Here is a 13339-nt window from a genome sequence, read left to right as displayed (position 1 = left end):
TAAATCGGTTGCCATCCACAACAATTGGGCTGAAGATAGCGATGGAGATGTGGACTAGAAAGCCAGCTAATTACTTCTACCTACATGCATTTGGATGTCTTATGTACGTGATGTACAATACCCAAGAAAGAACAAAGTTAGATCCAAAATCTAAGAGGTGTATCTTCTTGGGGTATGCTGATGGAGTAAAGGTGTATTGTCTGTGGGACCCTACTGGCCACAAGATTATCATCAGCAAAGATGTTATCTTTGTAGAAGATCAACTACAAAGGAGAGATGAGGATGATAGCTGTTGTGCAAATTTTACTGAACTCGTAAGTGCACTAATCTATTGTAGAATAGATTAATGATGATGAATGTCGATCCACGAGGAGGTGAATTTTAATTGTGTGTAGAGTTAATTTTCATAAGGGTGGTTGGATTTGTGGTGAAAATGATTTGGAATATCCTAAAATTTAAATTAGAATGGCAGGAATAAATTAAAGCGGAATCTATTGAAATAAAGCATTTGGGTATCTATATTTGCATCAACATGCACCATGGACTAAATATTCCTTATTAATGCCAATTAAATTATGAGGGGGGTTTTCATTCCTCATGAACCACACTCTAATCAATATGATGCTAAGGGTTTATCGTGCCAAATAATAATAACCTTGTGCTAGGGAGCCGGTTAAATCAGTGTGGTATCTAGACAAGATTATTACTATTTATAGATGAAAAGTCAAAAATCCATAATAATTAGAGAGGACAAGAAAGTAAATTTACCAAATAAAGCCCATGACACATGTTGAGACTTCACCTTCAACCCAAACTTGAAAGAAAATTAGTTACTCATAATTGAACTAGGGGTAAAATGAAAATTTATTAAAATACGTAGAAAATACAAGATGGAAAAGGCATTACAGAAAATGAAACTCAAAAATGAATTCAGGGATCTCAAATTAAGAGGGAGCCCCCTTTTTATAGATACATTGAGTAAATCGTGGCCATCAGATTAAAAATAATTTGGACACTCAGGATTGCGCTATGTCATCGGTCAACAGTACGCGGTTTGAATAGTGACGCGGTATGAACAGTGAGGCGGCTTGAATAGTGACACAGTTTGGTTGTAAATAATTATGTGTATATGCATGTACCATACACACGATTTTTAGTCCACTAACATGCTGCCACGTCACTGATCAACAGTACATAAGAATTTTAGTCCAATAGTATCGTGATACCTCATTGGTCAATGCCACATCGTCGTTCCGAATATGTGAACAGTGTCATGAACAGTAACATAGACAGTACTGTACATGTGAATAGTGCCATTTTTCCTTTTATGCTCTTCAGAAGGTTTTTGACTCTCCTGAGTTCAAAAGTGATGTCCATTTTGTTGTCTGATATCTCGTTCATTGTGAAATAACCATGATGCCCCTAAAATACATAAAATACTTAATTAAAATAAAACACGCATAATTAAATCACAAGAGACTTAAATACATAAAAGTAAGGGTGTTAGTAAGACTTGAAATGTAAAATGACGATTTTCTCCTTTATAAATATACACTTTCTAGTACTCAACACACCCCCCAACTAGCTTATTGCTAGTCCCTAGCAAATAAAGCGAAAACAAAATTCAAATCCAAAATGATTTTTTTTTTAAACACTCGTGTTTATTCAATTAGACTAATGATAGCAATCAAATAAAAGTATAATCATTATCTCCAGTTTAAAAAAATATCACTCCCACATTAACCATCCGTATGAATCAACCTAGTAGACTTTGTCACAACCACTTTTAAGAATGACATGTCAAACCCCAAAATCTCACTGGAAGTAGTGACACTCTCACAAAAAAATTAAACCCAATAAAAATAGTCACTCCAATGAATGGTAAATTGAGACAAAATAATAAAGAAGTGATATCACACACTCCCATCAAGATGAAAGGAATATGCCCACAGCTAAAAAATAACACGATCTTAAGTCAAACAAAATGCTAGGTTGATAACTATAGGAAATGAGAGTTATTACATCAATTCTAGACTTAAATTAAGATCACTTAAAGAACAAATAAGGTGCTTTTATTACATTTTGGTTATATTTTGCATAAACATTCATTTTAGTTGAGTCTTAATAAGTTTTCTTTGAATCAAAGTAATTGGTGCTAAAAACAGGTGAATAATTGTAGGTTTTCAGAAAGTCTTAATTCATGAGGGATAGTGAGACATTAGATGAGCAAGAGGAGGAGAGAAGATGGCTGCAAAAGAAGTAAAGCACAATCGGGAATAGTACAGTGTTGTAGCGGATGTTAGAGCAATCAGTGCTGTAGCAATCTGGGAGCAATGCGAGAGAAAACTTAGGCGCGGGTCAGCTGCAGAATCGCGATTTGCATGTTTCCTAATTTAACTCATGCACGCCCATGGACTTTGGTTTACCCTAGTTTGCAGTATAAAAGGGAGTCGTGCACAACATAGAAAGGTGGCAAAGAAATTATCATTAGAATAATTAGAGAAGAGAAGAGAAGAAGATCAGAATTGAAGAGTGCCGTTTCGGCAACATTGAGGAATCTTGCAGAATTACTTGGATTTTTCTTTCACCGTGCTCAACTTATATTTATCTTCTTCCTTTGATTGTTCTGATGTATCCCGTGAACAAAATATTTATGTTTGCTTTTCTTATTCAGAATATGAACTAGATCTGCTTGTAGTTGAGTGACAAACAATCCAATGGGTTTTTTATTGTTCTTATGTGCTGTTATGTCATTGCTGTAGCATTTTACTTTAATAGCTATTATTAATATAACTGTTATTTTGGTTGACCACCCATTTAATAGTTCAAGTCAAGATAAAGCCGCAAAATGACATGTCTTAGCGGATATTATTAGAGTATTACTTGGTCTTAATTTAAGTTTCCTGGATTAAGTTATCTTGAATCCCATAAGGGCTATACTTGAAGTTAAGATTTGTGACACACTAGACATAGGTGCTTACCTTGTAGGGTGGAGAGACTAAAGGATCATAATGCCATACCATAAGTAGATTAACAACTGGTCATTGTTAATAGATTTAAGGGTATGAGACTTCCAATAAGCGATAGCTGAGGATTTAAATTAATTCTGCCCTGTGTTGCAGCACTTGCCGTAACAACTGGTGTTAACATGATGAAAAGTAGTCAACCCATAAGGAGAGTTTAATCATTCAACTACCATAGTTTCAATTGAATCTTAGACACATTTAATTTGGTTTAATTCATTATGGTATTGTTTTACTTTATTCTCTCACAATCATCAATTACAATAGAACCCACTCTATATTTGTTAACTTCAGATTGAATTTAGTTGCACTATTGTGATTGCTATAGCATTTCAAGTGACATCAATTCCTGTGGAGACGATCTTGAATATTCATCACTTTATTACTTATTGTGTACACTTGCACCTTGACATCAATAGCATTTGATTATAAAATTAACCAACAAGTTTTTGGCGCCGTTGCCAAGGATTGATTGTTTATTTTTGAAGTGTGAAGTAAATCTTGATAGCGCCAAATTTGACTTAATTCATTCTATTTATTGGCAGATCAGTACGTGCATGCGCAAAGACAGATCTGTGGTATTCCAATTCGATATTGAGATTGAAAGGACTGTCAGGGGACTGCGAAGAGAACAAAGGAATTCAAAAACTGTTTCAAGCATGAATAATTTGCAGGATGTGGGAAATTTGAACCCTTACGGGCCCTTACAACCAATCAACATTCAAGAAGAGCAGAATGAACATGCGAGAGACAGCCAGGCAATAACAATATTATTTACATGGCTGATGACAAAGACAGAGCTATTAGAGATTATGCTGTGTTAACTCCTCAAGTTGTACACCATGGGATAATCAACCTGAAGTAGAAGCTGCAAATTTTGAGTTGAAGCCAATGATGTTTCAAATGTTGCAAACAGTTGGTCAATTTAATGGATTGCCAAATGAAGATCCTCATCTCCATCTTCAATTGTTCTTGGAAGTGAGTGATGCTTTTAAGATTGCTGGAGCAACACAAGATGCCTTAAGGCTGAGGCTTTTTTCTTATTCCTTAAGACATCGAGCAAGAGCATGGTTAAATTCGTTACCATATGATTCTATCACTACATAGAATGAGTTGGCTGATAAATTCCTAATGAAATATTTCCCACCGAAAAAACATGCTAAGTTACGGAATGAGATTACTTCCTTCCATTAACTTGAAGATGAGAGTTTGTACGAGGCTTGGGAAAGATTCAAAGAACTGCTCAGAAGGTGTCCTCATCATGGCATTCCTTGTTGCATTCAGTTGGAAACTTTCTACAATGGGTTGAATCCAAGTATAAGGTTAATGGTGGATGCTTCAGCAAATGGAGCCCTGTTCTCCAAATCTTACACTAAAGCTTATGAAATTCTGGAGAGAATTGCGAATAATAATTATCAGTGGCTGTTGTGCAAAATTTATTGAACTCGCAAGTGCACGAATCTATTGTAGTATAGATCAATGGTGACGAGTGTCGATCCCACGAGGAGGTGGATTTTAATTATATGTAGAATTAATTTTGTATGAGGGTGGTTGGATTTGTGGTAAAAGTGACTTAGATTATCCTAAAATTGGAATTAAAATGGCAAGAATAAATTGAAGAGAAATCTATTGAAATGACGTACTTGGGTATCTAGATCCGTATCAACATGCACCATGGGCTAAATATTATTTATTAATGCCAATTAAATCATGAGGGGGGAATCCACACCTCATAAACCACACTCTAATCAATGTGGTGCTAAGGGCTTATCGTGCCAAATAATAATAACCTTGTACTAGAGAGCCGGTGAAACCAAAGCGGTATCTAGACAAGATTATTATTATTTGTCGACGAGAAGTCAAAACATTCACAAAAACTAGAGGGGAAGAGAAAATAAATTTACCAAATAAAGCCCATGACACATGTTGAGACTTCACGTTCAACCTAAGCTTGAAAGAAAATTAGCTACTCATAATTGAACTAAGGGCAAAATGGGAATTTATTAAAATATATAGAAAATACAAGATGGAGAAGGAATTACAGAAAATGGAGCCCAAAAATAAATTTAGAGCCATCAAATTAGGGGGGGAGACCCCCTTTTTATAGATACATTGAGTAAATTGTGGCCATCGGATTAAAAACAGTTTGGACGCTCAGGATTGCGCCAGATCATCAGTCAATAGTACGCCAGTGAACAGTAACACGGTTTGACCTGGGTTGAACAGTGACGCGGTTTGGTTGAAAATAATCCTGTGTAATGCATGTTTCGTACACGAGATTTTTGGTCCACTGATATGCTGCCACGTCATCGATCAATAGTGCATAAGAATTTTAGTCCAACAGGATCGTGACACCTCATCAGTTAATGCCACATCATCGGTCAATGGCACGTCATCGATCCGTCTATGTGAACAGTGTTGTGAACAGTAACGTAGACAGTACTGTACATGTGAATAGTACCGTACATGTGAACAGTGTCATTTTTCCTTTTATGCTACTCCTAAGGTTTTCGACCGTCCTGAGTTCAAAAGTGATGTCTGTTTTGCCGTCTGATCTCTCGTTCATTGTGAAATGACTATGATGCCCCTAAAATACATAAAATACTTAATTAAAATAAAACACACATAATTAAATTACAAGAAGCTTAAATACATAAAAGTAAGGGTTGTTAGTAAGGCTTGAAATGTAAAATGACGATTTTCTCCTTTATAAATATGCATTTTCTAATACTCAATACACCCCCCAACCAGCTTATTGCTAGTCCCTAGCAAATAAATCGAAAACAAAATTCAAACACAATATATATATATATATATATTTATTTATTTATTATTATTTTTTATTTTTGAAACAATCTTTTTTATTCAATCAGACTAATGATAGCAATCAAATAAAAGTATAAGCATTATCTCCAGTCTAAAGAAACATCACACCACATCAACCATCCACATGAATTAGCCAAGTAGACTTTGTCATAGCTACTTTCAAGAATGACATGTCAAACCCCAAAATCTCACTGGAAGTAGTGACACTCTCACAAAGAAATTAAACCCAATAAAAATAGTCACTCCAATGAATTGTAATTGAGAGAAAATAATAAAGAAGTGATATCACATGCTCTCACCAAGATGAAAGAAATATGCCCTCAGCTTAGAAATAATACGATCTCAAGTTAAATAAAAATGCTAGTCAATCCAATTTATTTATTTATTTTTATTATTTTTTTTATGCACCACTACTTCTTTTTAGCTCATGTAACTATCTTTTACTTCAGACTATAGTTCCCTAAAATCAAGAAGGACTTTTATTAGGACGTAACGTAGGCTAGAGACATGGCTAACAAAGAAGGGAAATAAGGAAAACAAAATGTATGTTTGAGAAAAATGCAGAGGAATTTTCCTTTTTTGGAAGTTACAAGATGGATTTCACCTATTATTGTTATTTTTTTCTTCTTTTTTTTGTAACAACAATTTTTTTTTTGGGCATAACTTCACTATACAAAATATTTATTTACATTTTTTCAAACATAAATAGGTGATGTAACTTGTAAGATATTAGGTAATACTCCAAATCGGAGTGGGTCAAGATGATAAGTTTGACGAAGAAAAGTTTTTTTTTTTTAAAGGCTCAAAAGGGTTAACTATGAATATTTGATAAAAAGGATGGCTAGAAAGGCTCAAACGGATCAAAGATGACCTTTCTATCGTCTTTTAGGGCTCTAAATAATTTTTCATATCTACTAGTTAGATGGGCCTCCATATGTAGCAACAATTTTTTTTTATTTTACGATTTTTTTAAGGGTTAACTCAAAAGAAATCTAGAGTTCGTGTATACAATAATAAACTGCTAAGCTGTATAAAGAATGGTCAAAAGGGTTACTCTCCAAGAAAAATGATAGGATCAAAAACTCACTTGGTACTTATTATGACATGTTCATTCCTTCAAGCAGCTCATATTTGTCTCCGACATCAACATGTAAAGTAGCAAACATAGTGTAACATCACTTAAGACCAAAGATAATACAAATACTAAAATTTGAAATTAATCATGTCATCCAATGTTAAAACAAATCACACAATTCTTTTTTAAACAACATTCTACCCTCCAACCTATTCTAAACATGTAAAGAAAATATGCATGCAGAAATGTGAAAATGATGCAGAAAAACTAATTAGAAAAGTTACACTTAAAATGATAGAAAACAAAAATGATTTTTTTTTTATAACTTAAGAAGATACGTTTCTAGAGGCACTACACTCCATATTCAGCCATTTTCAACTCAAAAAAATTAAAAATGTATATTTATAAAGGAGAAATTAAAAAGAAGAAGAAAAATGAACATCAAAACATAATAAAGAAAAAGAAAATGTCTTTTTTTTGTTTTTTTTCAAACGATGAAGATGCGTTTCTAGAGTCACTACACTCCATATTCAGCCATCTTCAACACAAAAAGTTAGCAACAGTTAGTTTCTACAATAAAAAAAATCAGTAAAAACTTAACCAAGATTCTACAATTGTCGACTATTCCCTTCTCCCAACCAGAACGAAACATTGTCCTCAATGTTTGAAAGGAAAGAAGTAGAGTTTAGAAGACATCACCTGGGTGGTGCAACACAGAAGAAAATATTTACAAGCGGAGGGTTAAATCTAATTTGTACTTCTTACTGCGGCTACTGTTACCATCATTATTTGGACGCTCCAACACAAAGGTCCAGGGGTCTGGCTCCGGTCTATAAGCTGGTAACAGATCAAGTAGCTCATTAGCAGTGTGAGCACAAATAAAAAAGCTTTTGGCATTGGAAGGAACGAAATAGTTTTTTATTGCATGGTTAAGAAATGCGATAAAGCCATCATAAAAATTATTGACATTTAACAAACCGATGGGTGTCTGGTGAATGTGCAGGTGGACCCAAGATGCTAGTGTGATAAGTGCCTCTAATGTTGCAAGATCTCCTGTAAGGAAAATAAAAGCATCAGCATGATTAAGCATTTCAGTTATTCTTTCTTGCATACCTGAGACGACTAATTCTTCTCCAGTCGGTGAGTCAGACAAACTGCCTAAAGGTTTTAGGACTCTTGGGATGATGCCTAACACTTGGCTTCCTCTGACAAAAGCAGCTTCTGAGACCAATTTTTATAACCCTCGGTTACTTTCTCCATATACTAAGTGTAATTTTCTCTTTGCTATGCTTCGACCAAGATCAACGACTGCCTCAACGAACTCTTTATGTTTGCCATAGTTAAATCCAGAAAGCACACAAATGTTCTTGAATTGTCTATTAGGAGTAGCTGCCATTGGAATATTTCTCAAAAATAATTTGTGAGTGCTTAACAAAAAGTCTTATTTAAGAATCTTGGTGACAGTGGATCACAACTGTGTATGAGGTGGCATGTTAGTGTCAAATAACGCGTAAAGCACATGGCTAGCGAGTTAAAAAGGAAACAGTAAAAAGAAAAAGAAACAATGATAAAATAAAATTATTAAAGACAATAATGCAAATGATAAAACAATAGTGAAATAAAATAACAGTGAAGTAAAAGGATATTTACATGTAGTTGCGACTGTGGCTCACATCTTCCTCTGGTTTTACGTCCAGAAATGGCTTGAACGCCTTCTATTGGTCGAGGATAGGCTTCCCATCCAGTTTTCTTATAAGCTGGCAAATAGGGTCGTTTATAGTCAGATTCCCGAGACTATATCGTGCATGCTCTTTCTGGAATAATGGCCATAACTGGAGAATCGCTCATTACACATTATCCACTGGGATGCGTTTCAAGAGACAGAAGGATATCATCCAATGACTCCTTATTCAAACCATCCCTAATGAATTGAATCTTATCTTCCTTATTATCAGACACCATTCCTAAAGAACATGGGTTTTTATTGCATCTCATTCTAGCACACTTATGACAAGCAACAGAAATTCTTTGAGCTTTTCATTTTCTTGTATAATTTCCTTTACCACAACCAGGCATGTATGCAATAAATTTTGGAGGTAACTCACTTGTCAATCGTACTTTAGCTTTGATTAACCAACAGATGTCAGCAGGTATGTTGTTCCTCATGAGTAATCGCATACGTTCGGACCGAGCTTTATAGATTGTAAGGAGGGCATTCTGAGGAAGTGAAGAGAATCAATTATGAAGCTTTGCTAGAATCTCGTTTCTGTCCATACCTTCGCTTCAGAATATCAGTTATTATGGGAAACTGAAGTAACCGACTTGATTGTCACGGAGTACCGTTATCCGCCACTTCACCGGGATAACAAACTAAAGCACACAAATAGAAAAATAAATTAAAACACACAAAGAAAATTAAAATCATCCTCTTATTGAATTTACCTCAAGCTCCAACTGGATGTTGTAAACACTTTTCTCAATGTCTCTGAGTTGGCTTTCTAAACCCTCAACATAGGATACTAACTCTGGTGGTTGCAAAGCTCAAATACGATGTGTCGTACAAAATCGAATCTGCCTTTTGAGATGAGATTTTACACGTTGAAGTGGTTTAAGAATGTTCAGGAGGAACGGTTTAAGTATGGTACTCATGATTAACAATGATAATAAAAAAAACTTAATGGTTAAACAAACACACTTATGCAAAAATAATTTCAATTAGCAAAAGAATAATAAAAAAAGAAAGAAAAAAATCAAATCACCGAAAAGAAAAAAAATCAATTCAAATCTGGTGGGTCATTCAAATTTATTTCGGTGTCTTCTCCATGTGGTTGGTACTCTAGATATGACTTTAATATTTGACCATTATCTTTAAACGTAACACCATTCTTTAGGTTTTTAATTTCAATTGCCCCATGTGAAAAAAATAGTATGAACAATAAAGGGGCCAAACCATCGAGAGCGTAACTTACCTGAGAATAGGTGCAAGCGAGAATTGAATAAAAGCACTTTCTGACCTGGAGTGAACGATTTTCTCATAATTTGCTTGTTATGGAAGACTTTATTCGTTGCTTGTAAATCTTGGCATTTTCGTATGCATCATTGCAAATTTCTTCAAGTTCTTCCAGCTGTAATCTTCTTTTTGAGCTGGCTTGCTGCATGTCAAAGTTGAATTTCTTGATAGCCCAATATGCACGATGCTCAAGTTCCACAGGTAGGTGGCAAGCTTTTCCATACACTAGCCTGTATGGTGACATCCCAATTGGGGTCTTGAAAGCCGTTCTATATGCCCATAATGCATCATCAAGTCTTAATGACCAATTTTTTCTGTCCAGCCTCACCGTCTTTTCTAATATGTGCTTTATTTCTCGATTGGAGATCTCAACTTGGCCACTGGTTTGCGGATGATATGGGGTTGCCACTTTGTGAGTGATTGAATACTTCGTCAAAAGAGCATTGAATGCTTTATTACAAAAGTGGGCACCACCATCACTGATTATTGCTCGAGGGAATCCAAAGCGTGAAACAATGTTGCTTTTCAAAAATTCTATCACCACCTTATGATCATTGGCTCTACATGGAATTGCTTCTACCCATTTCGATACGTAGTCAACAGCAACCAATATGTATTGATGGCCAAAAGAAGGGGGAAATGGTCCCATGAAGTCGATACCCCATACATAAAAAATCTCAACCACTAAAATTGGATTTAATGGCATCATATTCCTTCGTGTAATGCTCCCCATTCGTTGACACCTATCACATGAAGAACAAAAAGTGTAAATGTCTCGAAATATAGTTGGCCAATAGAAACCACATTGTAAAACTTTAGTAGCTGTTTTCTTAGCACTGAAATGACCTGCACAAGCTTGTTCATGACAGAATGAAAGGATATTATGAATTTCACTTTCTGGGACACATCGCCTAACAATTTGATCTGCATAATACTTGAACAAATACGGGTCATCCCAAAAGAAATTCTTTATTTCCACAAAGAATTTAGCCTTGTCTTGCTTGGTCTAATGCTCTGGAAGTTGACATGTAACAAGATAATTAATGATATCAGCATACCATGGTAATACTTCCACACTCATCAATTGTTCATCTGGGAATGACTCATTCAATGGTAATGATTCCATAATTGTGTCAAAGTGGAGACGAGAGAGATGGTCAGCTACAACATTCTCTGTGCCTTTCTTATCTTTAAATTCAAGTCGAACTCCTGCAAAAGTAACACCCAACGAATTAGTCTAGCTTTTGCATCTTTCTTTGTGAGAAGATATTTAAGAGCAGCATGATCTGTGAACACAATTATTTTACAACCAATGAGATAAGATTGAAATTTTTTCAATGCAAACGCTACTACTATCATTTCTTTTTCAGTAGTTGAATAGTTCAATTGTACATCATTCAATGTCATACTAGCATAATAAATAACATGGGGAATTCGATCAACTCTTTGTCCTAATACTGCTCCTACTGCATAATCAGATGCATCACACATGAGTTCAAATGGTAAGCTCCAGTTTGGGGCCTGAATGATGGGTGATGATGTCAACAACTGCTTTAATTTTTCAAACGGCACAAGACATGAATCATTAAAGATAAAAGGTACATCCTTAGCAAATAAATTGCATAAGGGTCTAGAAACTTTGCTAAATCTTTAATGAAACGTCTATAGAAACCAACATGTCCAAGGAAAGATCTTACTTCTCTGACTGTTTTGGGTGGAGGAAGATTAGAAATAAGATCCACTTTGGCTTTGTCTACCTCAATACCTTTGCTCGAAATGATGTGACCGAGAACAATACCTTGTTTTACCATAAAATGACACTTCTCCCAATTTAAGACTAAGTTCTTCTCGCTACATCTTTGCAAAATTAGTGTTAGATGATGTAAACATTTATCAAACGAGTCACCAAAGATAGAAAAATCATCCATAAAAACTTCAAGGAATCGTTCAACCATATTAGAAAAAATGCTCAACATGCATCGTTGAAATGTAGCAGGTGCATTAAATAATCTAAATGGCATTCTCCTATATGCAAATGTGCCAAAAGGGCAAGCGAAAGTAGTTTTCTCTTGATCTTTTGGTGCTATAGGAATCTGATTATATCCTGAGTAGCCATCTAGAAGGCAATAAAATTCATGGCCTACCAATCTATCAAGCATTTGATCGATAAATGGTAAAGGAAAATGGTCTTTACGTGTGACAGAATTCAACTTTCTATAATCAATGCGTACACGCCATCCTGTTGTCACTCTAGTTGGTATTAATTCATTATCGGCATTCATAACTACTGCGACTCCTGACTTTTTGGGGACAACTTGTACATGATTGACTCATGAACTATCAGAAATTGGGTAAATGATACCTGCGTATAATAGCTTAAGGACTTCAGTTCTAACAAATTCTTTCATATTAGGATTTAACTGACGTTGCATTTCCCTAATAGGTTTAACATTTTCATCAAGGTGAATGTAATGCATGCAGTCTACTGGGTTTATACCTTTAATGTCTGCTATGGTCCATCCTAATGCTCCTTTGTACTTTTTTAAAACATCCAACAACTTATATTTTTGTTCGTCATTTAGAGATGAGGAGATGATTACCGGTAGAGTACTTTCTTCTCCCAAAAATGCATATTCCAATGTGTTGAGTAATGGTTTGAGCTCGAGTTTCGGTGGTGATTCTGATGATGAGATGGGTTTCTTTTCTGATGGTGCTAGTTGTTCAACTCTTGACTTCCATTTATTAGTGTTCATGGATGGTGCTGAGTCAAATAGGGCATTGACCTCATCGACCGATCTGTTAATATCAAAATCCAAACCAAAGTGAGTTAAACATGTTTGTAAAGGATCATCACTGAGGTTTGAAAGAAAAGTGTCATCAACTAATGCTTCAATTAAATCCACATCAACAATTCCATCATCTGCATTATGAGGTTGTTTGGCAATGTTGAAGATGTTCAGCTCTATAGTCATGTTGCCGAAGGACAACTGCATATTTCCAGTCCTGCATTGAATGTGAGTATCAGCAGTTGCCAAGAAAGGTCGGCCTAGAATAATGGGGATGTACTTCCTTGAATCTTGTATTGGTTGAGTGTCAATTACAATGAAATCAACAGGAAAATAAAACTTGTCTACCTGGATAAGCACGTCCTCCACAATACCACAAGGTATTTTCGTGGACCGATTTGCAAGCTGTAACACCACTGGAGTTGTGTGTAATTCTCCAAGTCCAAGTTTCAAAAATACTGAGTAAGGCAACAGATTGACACTAACTCCTAAATCCAACAAGGCATTCTCAATTGTGTGGTTCCCTATGCTACATGAGATAGTAGGGGAGCCTGGGTCTTTGCATTTTAGAGGAATTTTATGTTGGAGGATAGAACTAACGTTTTCTGTTAAAAATGCC

At 35.3% G+C, this 13339-nt stretch overlaps 1 protein-coding gene and 1 non-coding gene across 2 annotated transcripts in view; one reads left to right on the top strand and one right to left on the bottom strand.

Moving 5' to 3' along the window:
• The window catches only part of LOC102611083 (cytochrome P450 CYP72A219-like), a 66601-nt gene that overhangs the window by 10594 nt on the left and 42668 nt on the right, over positions 1–13339 (top strand). The gene's annotated exons all lie outside the window — the stretch shown is intronic.
• Positions 4185–4291, bottom strand: LOC127901548 (small nucleolar RNA R71). The gene has a single exon (XR_008053788.1). It is a non-coding gene; the product is annotated as a small nucleolar RNA R71 (small nucleolar RNA).

Source organism: Citrus sinensis, chromosome 3, assembly GCF_022201045.2.
Source record: "Citrus sinensis cultivar Valencia sweet orange chromosome 3, DVS_A1.0, whole genome shotgun sequence".
NCBI classification, from domain to species: Eukaryota; Viridiplantae; Streptophyta; class Magnoliopsida; order Sapindales; family Rutaceae; genus Citrus; species Citrus sinensis.
Note: the sequence above shows the minus strand (reverse complement) of the source record. Positions and strands in the feature narration are given on the sequence as shown.